This window comes from Rhipicephalus microplus, chromosome 6 (assembly GCF_043290135.1).
Source record: "Rhipicephalus microplus isolate Deutch F79 chromosome 6, USDA_Rmic, whole genome shotgun sequence".
Taxonomy (NCBI): domain Eukaryota; kingdom Metazoa; phylum Arthropoda; class Arachnida; order Ixodida; family Ixodidae; genus Rhipicephalus; species Rhipicephalus microplus.
In genome coordinates this window covers 85,254,883-85,261,679 of record NC_134705.1, presented here as the reverse complement: position 1 = coordinate 85,261,679, position 6,797 = coordinate 85,254,883, and the positions used below count along the sequence as shown (strand labels likewise).

Genomic DNA, 6,797 nt, shown 5'->3' with positions numbered 1-6,797 from the left:
GATTCCAATACACGCGCGGAATAAGACAGGGGTGCCCGTTGGGCCCGACGCTCTTCATCCTGTCACTGGAACCCCTACTTACAAACCTCGCATGTGACCCGCAGTTTAGAGGCCTACCCCTGACGGGCTCTGACGAACTAAAGGTGTTAGCATACGCTGACGACGTCTCCCTGTTCGTCCGGAACCCAAGCAGTATGGAGCACTTCCGTCGGATCTTCAGCACCTACGCAGGAATATCGGGCGCCTTGCTGAACGAAGCCAAGAGTAAGGCCCTCCTGTTCGGTGGCTTCCCCGCCGAGGCAATCGGAGAAATCAGCATCGTATCTACGGTGAAAGTGCTGGGCATTTACTACACATGCGAGGGAGTGGCGGTGACAACGTGGACGCGAGTCCTAGACAGGGCTCGCCACTTCATCGAAAGAGCGAGCCGGCACAGTCTGTCCATTCATGAGAAGGCTCTCGCCGCGAAAACGTGTGTTTGCGCACTAGCCCTCTACACGAGCCGGGTTGCTGTCATGCCTGTGAAAGTGGCAACCCAGATCAACAAGATGCTAAACGCATTCCTTTGGAACCACAAACCTCCACCGGTGCGGCGAAGCCTCCTACAGATGGCTGTGACAGAGGGGGGGCTTGGGCTACCGCACGCCCTCACCCTAAGCAAAATCCTCGCTGTGAAGACGGCGCGCTCCCTCTTCCAAGCGGGCGATTACCTCGGGAGAGGCCTGCTCCTATACTGGAGTGGCGCAACAAATAGTTGGTTGGGCGCAAGCAGACACTCCGGGCCACACGCAGAAATACCCTCGCATTTCTACAGGACAGCATCAGCGACGATGCGCATGCTTACCAAAGAGACGCCGGACTGCGACGTTGACGCCGACCCGCCCACCCGAATCGCGGAAGCCCTCAACCGCGCCCAACTATCCGACGAGGAGAAAACGGTGGCCAGAAACGCTCTTCGAGCCCTGCCAACAACCTTCCACGGCCAGCCAAAGGCGACCCATGACTTTGCGTGGCAGAAGGCGTATAACGTGCTGCCAACGCGGCAGCGCCTGCACAAACTCGGCATCGTCCCGAACGCGCGTTGCCCGAATTGCCGCGAAACGGAAACGCAGAAACACGCCCTAGTTGATTGCACGGCCGCCAAGCCTGTGTGGCGCATCATCGCACGATGTTTCCGCATCCGCCCTCCCCCCTATCTCAGGCGAAACAAAGGCGCCTTCGCTAAACTGGTCGTGGCATGCACGCTCTTCGCGATTTGGAAGCGTCGCTCCCTCGCGGAAGCGCGCCGCTCGCCAGTGAGGGCGGCATTTCCGGTAGTAGCGAACATTCGCTTGATGGTGTGGGCATTCCTGTCCGAAGCGCTAGAAGCTGGCGGGGAGGAAAAGTTTTTGCGCCGCTGGCACACCAAGTTTTTCTTTTTGAGAAACGGAAAGCTCGTTTCCCCGATCATCCCCTACTGACACCCCCCCCCCCCCTCCCACCTTTTTTTAGTTCCGGACCGCCGTCCGAGGCCCCCCTCCCCACCACCTCCCACCCTTTTCTTCAAATGAGCGATACATAGGGTATCACGCAGGAGCCTAACTGCTCCCTCGATAAACGAACAAGCTTTATCCTGTTTTGAGCAGATGCGCACACGACCGCGCTGCAATGTGCTTGCCCTGCGCAGCGCCGCCGCGCTGCGCAGAGCGCTCACTGCGTAGCATTGTATAAATTTAATAAATGTTGCATGTATTTATTTTATGTAGGCCGGGTGCATAGTGTACACACTTGCATGTTAATTTGCGAGTCGGGCGTGGGAGAGCCTGTTAAAATGACTGCATATGTATTGTTTTCCCGTTCAGGCGCACCTATTCACATACGTGTTGTTCCTGTAACGCGGCGCTCCAATGATCGCGCCAAACTATTGTGACCAGCCGAAGTGCCGGCTGAGTATTATGTATAAGTCAGTGACCTGAGTATACATGTTTGGAGTTAAATAAACTTCTCCTTGTTGTAGTATCTGTTCTTATCAGCTTAATATCTGATACGGATCCTATTTGGATCCAAGATATTAAACTTATTTTTGTGATGCGGCGGAGTGCTTGAAGCTTGCTTCACCTCCGCCACGGGTTGGCCCGGTATTGCACTACCTCCGGGATCGGCCCACTCACCCCCTGCGGGGTGAGTTCGACAATAAATTCAATGATAGAAGGAGTGTTCGGATTTACCCATGATACCGGGGTAAACGGCTTGGGTGCGTCGAGTGTCCGAGACGGTGGCGGCACGCCGCCCCGGCTGACGCGGTATTCGCGTGCAGGGAGTGCGCTAGCTGTGTTTACACTTACGATTGCTCTGGGAAAATAAATGTTTCCGTGTGTATTTCATATATGGAGGGTCTCTTTTATTTTGTTATGTTCACACGTACATACTCAAGTTTCTTATTTTTTTTAACGTTCCTACTCATATTAATAAAACTATTGAGGAAATTATCATTACTGTTTCGGAGGAAAGCTAGAAGTGTGTATACGATGTGTATGCATGTGCGATGTGTATGTATGTATGTGTGTAGAAGTGTGTATGTATGTGCCAAGCTATTTCCGCTTTTCGAATTCACCCGTTTCGCAACGAAAAATAAAAAAAGCCTCTAGAAAATGGGGTTTGGTTGGTGTTTCTGTTTACAGTTGCAGTGGCAAGCGAAGGCATTTTTATTTCACATCTTCACGCGGCGTCTGAACCTGAAGACGCGTGCTCTCGCCACGTCTACGCATCTACACTATTCCCCATCACAAATTAAAATCGCAAAGAACGCCACAGGACCCACTCCGCACACACCTGCTGTACGGTGGAGCGGCAAAGCCCCGATGTGCTTTTCCTATGTCCACTGACCTTTGGGGTTTGACGTCCCAAAACCACCATATGATTATGGGAAAATTTCGACCACCTGGGGTTCTTTCACGTGCACCCTAATCTGAGCACAGGGAAATGCAGCCGCCGCGGCCGGGATTCGATCCCACCACCTGCGGGTCAGCAGCCGAGTACCTTACGGCCATCAGACCACCACGGCGGGCATCGCCTTGTTGATCAAACACTTCATTTCTGAACACCATCTCATACCAGCTCATCCACCGTTGGCTCTCGTTAATTACAACGAACATCCTCGCACGCTCACCTCAATGGAATTGCCAGTTGCTGGAAGTTCCAAGAAAATTGCGCACTAGACGTTCGGACGCACCACGCACGTACCTGAAGCGACGTGGACCCCAGGACGCGTGAGATCACGCCCCGGGCGCGCTTTGCCTCCGTACCCACTCGTCACTCCTCACAGCTTCACTAAGCCGAGTATGTAGAAGTCGAAGAAGCAGAACAACAAACCAGCCAATCCCCCACAGTGGGTGTGAGCCACAAGTGAAGGTCAACAAAAACAAGCAACACCAGCGAGCGCAGTGACGAAGCTATCGTAATGGGGCGAAATAATCCACGAATATGGCTGCACGTTGACGCACGGTCGCATTTGTGCAACCACCCGTGTCTCCCGAAGACCGTCTGTCGCGCGTCTTCGACGAAAAGCGCAGGCGAGTACTTCTCCACTGATTTCCGCGACCACTTCACGACCGCCTTCGGCCGCCTCATGTCCGTCCGGCACGATCGACGGAGCGCCGCACCAGCGCCTCGTACACGCCACCATAGCACTCCTACCCCTCGGAATCAGCAAAACTCGGACGTTTTCGACCACGACAGACAGAACCTGCCGGCCCGTTGAACGCTTGAACGACATCGCAGCGTCAAGTCGCACACTCACGTTCCGTCACCCTCTGCCACATGATCCTTCATTCACCGGCTTCACAACCCACGCGGTAGACGTTTCGCACGCATTCCCGGGTCTGCCTTTCACGGCAGGACCTTCGTCGACCTCGGTGCGGTGTTCCGCCACGTCGGAACTTGCAAGGCATATGTTGAGCGTGCTGAAGCAGCCAAAGGCACCACCTTTTTGCCGATGATTGTGGGCGTCGTTGCAGAGGCGTTGCTTGGGCAGCCGGCGTAGAAGCCATGTTGGATGGGTGACGTATTCACATTTTGCACAGTCATTTTTTTTTTTTTTTTTTCCTTCCTTCCAGACTTTGGTGCTCGAGTTGGACATGTACACTATGCATCAGTTTTTAAAACAAATGCTGTAGCATCCCTCGCGACATGCCTGATAATGTTCGCCAGCAAGCATTTGGTGTGACGTCATGGGCGCATAGAGAGTACGCATGCAAGCAAGCACGCGTGGCTTCGACCTCTGGGAAAAAGAAGGTTTCAGTTTTAACATGTTTGTAAGCGAAACTAGAAACTTCAAGCGGACTGGGGATAAAAGCAATGCCGTGAAGCCAGCGCTGCCGCTGTCGGTGCACAATGCTGGTTGTGCATGGGTGGACGTCGGAATTGCTTTGCTACTGTTTGCCCGGCTTTTGGCCAGAACTAAGTACGAGGTGTGAAAGAATGGATTTTAATTACGTGCTAATGAATTGCATCGCTTCTCGGCCTTTTGGCTAAGATCAAAGTGTCGAGTTAGCTGTTTTTTACGAGCCCTCGCGCGAGTCCCGGGGTCACGTCACGTCGGCGTCGGCCCCCGGGCCCTCTCGGAGTTCGAGCCCCAGAACCAGTGCAAGCCCTTCGCCGCCGCAGCCTCGTGCACGCGGCTGCCACCCTTGGGTTTCGGGCCTTCCCGCCCAGAGACCCTCTACATGCCAGGTCGAGCCAGGCCCCCGGTCCGCCCCTGCTGCCCCGGAGCTCCTAGCGGCGACCCCTGCCATCACCAGACCCCAAGCGGCCCCCGCCTCAGCTGAGCCGCTGCCTACCAGTGTGCAGCTTGACTGCACGTCACGAGTCGTCCCAGAGCCTCGCCCCCCCCGGCGGCTTGCGGGATCCGCCCACCAGTATGGCCATGCCAGTTGAGCTCCCGGTGAGGGAGAATTGTTTCATGTTTTCCGCGCCCGAGGGCGATGTCTCTGTTGACGATCTGATTGATGCAGTAGAATTAACCGCTGGTGATGATAGTGTATTCGTGCTTCAGCACATGGGGGGCGCAAAGTTCCTTGTGTGTACTCGCAATGCTAGTCAGGCGACGAGCCTAATGGTGGCGGAGGGTTTCACGGTGAATGGGGTGAAGGTGCCGGTCGAGGCAGTCGGGCCGCCGGTGACGTACGTGAACGTCTACCGCTACCCGGCTTTCTTGTCTGATGAGGCCCTTAGTAATGCTCTTGCCCCTTTCGGCAAAATTAAGAGCATTTCCTTCGCCACCTTGGCGACTCGCCAGACTAAGCTAAATGGTGTGAGGCTAGTCAAAATAGAAATGTCCCGGCCTGTTCCTAATTTCATGACAATAGCGGGGCACAAAGTCATGTGTGAATACCGTGGGATGCGTCGCGTGTGCGCCCGCTGCGGCGAGGTCGGACATATGGCGACCGCATGTTCTGCCGCGTACTGCAGACGGTGTGGCATTTTTGGCCACGATACGGAGGGCTGCGAGGCCGAATGTAAACGCTGTGGCGGCCACCACGGGACGCGCGAGTGTTTTCGGAGGCGCTCTTACGCGTCTGCCGCCCGCGGTTTCCCCACACTGACTGATACCACCCCCTCACTTGTACATGTAAGCGGCCCTGCCGTATCGAAGGCCGCCAGCGCCCCACGCCTACAGGTGCTTTCGCCAAGGACTGCACCTCGCACCATTGGGAAGGGGCTCCCACCCGAGGACCGCAACTGCAATACTGGCCCGCCCACAGGCAGCAGTGCGGACACTTCGTCTGCCAACGAAGGGGAGAAGCCGGGAAGCGTTGACGACGTCGCCACCACGTCGTCTGAAACAGACACCAGTGACCTCGAGACGGTCTCTGCACAATCGTCACCCACCACGCAGCCCGCACGCCCGCTAGGCGGGCCCGGCCGCCAGGGTTCCTCTGTCGCGCCTAAAGCCCTTACTGGTGCCTCTGAGCAAGAAGCAGCGAGCCTCCTTGTCGCAAACCCACCCACTAACGTGCTGGCTCCAGTCACTCCCCTGGACTTGGAAGAAAGGAGCCAAGACCCCGCCCGAGAGGACTTGCCCATCGTGAGTCGCGGGTACTACGTGCTCCCTGAAGTCCGCGCTCAACCAAGCCTGATACCCCTCCCTGCGCCCTCCTCTGACCATGCGTTGCCCAGTCTCTGCCGAAACCGGGACCCGATTACAGCTCAGACCGCGACTGGCCGCGAACAGAGGACACGCTCGCGCTCGCGCTCGCGCCGACGCACAGGAGAGGGTGTTAAGAGCGACCCCAGAGAACGAGCGACGAGCGGAGAGACGAAGCAGCGACGGGCCGGGCTCGGCGCGAGGAGCAGCGACAGCGACGCCCCTCCGAAAGCGAAATCACAGAAGTTGGGCGAGCGCGCGGAAAGCGAAGGGGACCCGCCCCCTCAAGCCGGCGATTCCAGCGCCTAGTACGCCGACCCCACCCCAGATGGCAGCGCCCTTCCCCCACTGCGCTCCCTTCCTTCTCCCTCTGTGTCCCTTTCCCCTGGCGCGCCATGCACTCACCCTTTCGTAAACTCGCCCCCTCTCCCCTCCTAGCTCCGCTTTATGGCTGACCGGCTGCGTTTCGCCACCTGGAACGTACGCGGGTTCCGCGATAAGACGAAGCAAACCGCCGTCATCTCTTTGGCCAAGCTCCATGACATTGACCTGCTGTTCGTCCAAGAGGCGAATTTCCGTTCCCTCCTCGATGTCACCCTTTTTCGGAACCTTTGCCAGGTCGATGCCTTCTTTTCCTTGACGCGGGCCAAGTCATGCGGGGTCGGAGTCGTCT

At 56.6% G+C, this 6,797-nt stretch overlaps 1 pseudogene; it reads left to right on the top strand.

Moving 5' to 3' along the window:
* The first annotated feature begins 1,979 nt into the window (after positions 1-1,979).
* LOC142766239 (U2 spliceosomal RNA) lies at positions 1,980-2,151 on the top strand (annotated as a pseudogene).
* The last annotated feature ends 4,646 nt before the right edge of the window (positions 2,152-6,797 follow it).